Source organism: Psammomys obesus, unplaced genomic scaffold, assembly GCF_907164565.1.
Source record: "Psammomys obesus unplaced genomic scaffold, mPsaObe1.curated_primary_1811, whole genome shotgun sequence".
NCBI classification, from domain to species: Eukaryota; Metazoa; Chordata; class Mammalia; order Rodentia; family Muridae; genus Psammomys; species Psammomys obesus.
In genome coordinates, this window is record NW_026595981.1 from 13442209 (window position 1) to 13446488 (window position 4280).

Genomic DNA, 4280 nt, shown 5'->3' on the forward strand with positions numbered 1-4280 from the left:
AGACATCTGCCCAATTCTGAATCAATGTTGTTTTATGGCACGAACTTTGGGCTGATTTGCTACAGCAGCAAAAGGAAACCAATACAGCTCTCTAGCCTGTGCATATTTGAAGGTGGAGATTGAGGTGGTCGAGAGCTGTGAGGCATGCTATGGTAGCCACTAGTTCTTTTGTAGCTATTCGACAACTGCAGCAAGATACATAGAGTTGAATCAAAGAAGGTCCTTATTTCTTTTCTTTATGGTCTTTTGAGACAGGGTCTCACTATGTAGCCTTGACTGGCCTAGAGCTTAGTATGTAGACCAGGCTGGCCTGGAACTCACAGAGATCTGCCTTTCTCTGCTTTCTTCGTATGAGATTACACGTCACAATACCTGACTAAAACACAGTATTAAAATCACCTTTAAGAACATATTTACTTATCAATACTGTGTACGTGTTAGTAGCGGTAGGAGTGACCATGCCGTGGTGCATGGTGGACGTGTGGAAGTCAGCTGTGGGATTGGATCTCTCCTTTACCTTATGTGTGTTCCTGACCTCAGGTCCTTAGGCTTGCATCTTGGGGCAATAAGCATGTCTACTCACTCAGCCATCTTGCTGGCCCTAAAATCACTTTTCCAGTTTATTGTGACTTATGTGAACGTGGCTGGCCATTAGGAAACTTTAGTCTGAGGCTGGCCCAGGGCCCTGTGCTTGTAAGTCATGGGCCTTTGGTTCTAGTCGTTGCTCTGAGGCAGAACCAGAAGGGGGCCCTGCCTCACACACACCTTGAACCTATTGCACTTGGTCCTAGAACCCGCCTTATGTTTTTCCAACAAATTTTCTAAGCTGAGGGACATCTTAAAAAGGGGATGGGCACATCTTAAAAAGGGGGTCGGCACAGAATTACACATGGGGTCTTGACTCTGCTCTCTACATCCCACCTCCTTTCCCTGACTCCACCCTGTCAGGGCTCTAACTCTCCAGAGATCTCTCACCAGCTCCCGAGACAATTTATAGTGTGTCCAACCTGTGGCTCAACGCAGCTATGAATACAAACCAACCTCAAATTATAAAGGTATCCAAAACATGATGGAATTTTTTTTTTTCCTCTTTGTAACCTGGCTGAGCATTTGGAACACAGGCTTTGTAGATGATGACATTGTGTTGGAATGTCAAAAGGTTGGACGTGGGTTGTTGAGGTGGCTTAGCAGGTAAAAGTGCTTGCAACAAAGTCCTAATGACCTGAGTTTGATCTCTGGAACATACACTGGAAGGAGAGGACAGAGTCCCAAAAGTTGTCCTCTGACCTCCACATGGGAACACTGTATTACACAGACACCCACACTCTCATGCACATTGCATGTACACACACAAACAAACAAACAAACACTAAATAATAATAACAGTTTTTTTTTTTTTAAATGTTGGACATGCCTGGCTCCAAAGTGCCACTGCCCTTAACCTTAACCTTGGCAAACAGGAAGGACCCTCAAGCTTCAGATATACATAACAAACACAACAGATAATTATCTACTTAAAATTTATTGCTTTAATTTATTATTGGGGATGAGGGAGCACACGTGTGGAGGTCAGAGAAGGAGTGGCAGGAGTCCTTTTTTTGCTCCCTCCATCACGTGGGTTCTGGATCAAGCTCAGGTTTCCAGGCTCGAAACAAGAACATTTCCCTGCCGAGCCATCTCACCAGCTCGCTAGCTACATAGTTTAGAGAGGGTGTCTATGCAGCACTGGCTGGTGTGATGTTTGTTAGGCAGCACAGACTGGCCTCAAACTCTTGGCAATCTTCCAGCCTCGCTGGACCCTCCAGTATTGGATTATCAGCGGCCTTTGTACCCCAAGCAATGTCAGGGCTGTTACCACGGTACCACGCTCTACAAGCTGTATACCGCACGTCTCTCCTCGAGCCTCGGACTCTTCCCATCCCAAGAAACTGCTTCCCTGCATTTTCCAGCCCTGCATCCTGCAGACAGAGAGAGAATAAGCCAAGGCGCTATAGAAGAGTTCCACACGGGACTGTTGCTAACACAACAGCTTAGACCCTGCTTCAGAGCCCGGGGAGGAGGAGGTAATTAAGGGGTGGGGGGGACGGCAATTAGCTTGTCAAGTCCTTTCAGCTAGCAGCAATGTGATAGACTCTTGTGTGGCAAGGTGTCATCTCTCTATGGTGCATGCTCCTGGAATTTGCTACTGCTGCAAAAGACAGCTGAGGGATACTTGTAAGACTGAATGAAGAATTCATATTGCTGTTAAGTCTGTACATACACGGGTCTAGAGGCACCATTCCACAGCAACTGATCGGAACTGGCAACTAGACTACAGACACCATGGCAGTGAGATGCACACTGAATTCTGGAGTGCTCCAGCCAGCGGAGCTAAGGTTATTCGAGGGTTAAAAGAGAATCCAAACCTGTGAAAAGATGGGCGAGAAAGAGAAAGGAGTCCAAGCAAACAGGTGCTTGTCAAGGACCAACTTTACTAAGCAGAATCAGCTTTAAATAGGGTTCAGGATAAGGAAGTAGGGTGGGTGAAAAATTACAGATTCTTCTCGGCCAGGGGCCTGAAACATCTTGTGATAAGCCATGGTTCTGCGAGCACATCTCTGCTGTTGCCAAGCAGTGTGTTTACCGCAGGTAAGGAAACGGGCAAGTTGAGGCAGGTTGATGAGTTTCTACAGGTGGTCTCTGACATCTCCAAGCAGTATGTTTACTGCAGGTAAGGGAACGGGCATCTCCAAGCAGTATGTTTCCTGCAGGTAAGGGAATGGGCATCTCCAAGCAGTATGTTTACTGGAGATAAGGGAACAGGCAAATTGAGGCAAGTTGGTAAGCTTCCACAGGTGGTCTCTGAAGTTGGCGAGTTCCCTCAGGTGGTCCCTGACACTGGAGTTGTAATTTTTTTTTTTTTTAATGTGGTGTTGAGAATTGAACCCTGGACCTAAAGCATCTCTACCACTGAGAAACTGGGACTGGGTTGCACAGTGAGCCTAGGGCTCTTCATTTCAGCTAGACTGACTTTCCAGCAAGCCCCATTGTCTCTGCCTCCTCAGCAACAGGGTAAAGATGTGGGCTGCTGTACTTGGCTTTTTTATATTGGTGCTAAGGATCTGAACTTGGGACCACATGTTTGCACAGCAAGCATTTTGCCCACCTCCAACGCTCTCAGCTCCCACTTTTTGAGACAAGATCTGGCTGTCCTGAAACTTGCTATATACACCACAGAAATCCACCTGCCTCTGCCTCTGGAATACTGGGATTACTCACTCGGTGCTTGCACCATGCCTGGCCCCTATTTTTATTTTTATTTTTATTTACTTTTTTTTGTTTGTTTTGTTTTGAGACATGGTTTCTCAGTGTACCTTGGCTGTTCTAAACTCACTTTGTAGATCAGGCTGGCCTTGAACTGACAGAGATCCACCTGCCTCTACCTCCCCGAGTGCTGGGATTACAGGCGTGCATGCCTCCCCACACCCTGTCCCTGTTTTTATTTTTAACTGGCCTATTGTAATTGTAAATGTCTCTGGGTTCAGTGTGATATTTCCATGCGTGTGCCCCATGTAGTGATCAAATCAGAGTCACTGACATACTTACAATTTGGGCATTTATCATTTTCTTTGTGCCAAAGACATTCAAATTTGTCCCAGCTATTTTGAAATGCTTAATTGTTGTCAATCTGCTGCGCTACCCCACCGTGCCATAGAAGATTAGACCCTGAGCACTAACATTATTCCTCTCACTCAACGTCAGCCTTGCAGAACCATCCTTTCTCCACCTTCCCCTCCCCGACACTTCTCCCAGGTTTTTGGAACACAATGAAATTATAAATGCTAATAAAAACATTATTATGATGGGATTGAAATTTCCCCAAATCTTAAAAGTTTCAGCTTTGCTTAAATACTTTTGAAAATGGGCATCACTCATTCAACATCACTCAAGAAAGAGAAAACAGAATAAGAAGGCTGAGAGAAGAAAAAGCCTGAGTGACAAGAAGCCAAAAAAAAAGAAAAAACAAACCCAAACTGCTAACATTTCTAGAACCTGGAAACAGTGAGAGTCGCTAACAGGGTCTTCTAAATTCTTTAATAAAGTTCTAATTACCGGTCCTATGAAAACTAACAACAGCAAAATCTTCAAACCTGTACTTCGAAAAGGTCAGATGAAATCTAGACAGAATCCTACACTCTTCACTAAATGGGAACTTAAACACTGAACAAAACAATGAGAACAATAAAAAGAGAAATATTTATAAGAAATTTGTAACACAGAAAGGCAAGGGCAGCCCTGAC